The following is a 309-nucleotide window of genomic DNA, read 5'->3' as shown; positions in this document are numbered from 1 at the left end:
CTGCTGTAAATGCCAATCAATATCTGCAACAGGTCCCTGCCTACTGCCTGTTGTTACACTTCCGGGCTTCCGGGTTAATGGAGACTTCAATCAAATACAAATAATAAACAGTAAAACATATGAAACCTAAAGGCCCCAGGAAACATGCTTTTTATTATTTTTCAGAATAAAAGTGTAAAAGAAACAAGATGGAGACGTAAAGAACATTAATCTGCTGGTTCCACAGAAACCAGTAAAGTCTCAGAGGATGAACAGATTATCTGAGAGTGGGAACAGGAAGCAGTGTATTTTCTACAATGTTAATATTCA

The sequence above is a fragment of the Morone saxatilis genome, unplaced genomic scaffold, assembly GCF_004916995.1.
Source record: "Morone saxatilis isolate NCDOM2014 unplaced genomic scaffold, NCSU_SB_2.0 Contig22, whole genome shotgun sequence".
In the NCBI taxonomy this organism is placed as follows: domain Eukaryota; kingdom Metazoa; phylum Chordata; class Actinopteri; family Moronidae; genus Morone; species Morone saxatilis.
The sequence above is the reverse complement of the archived record's forward strand: the minus strand, read 5'-3'. Positions refer to the sequence as shown.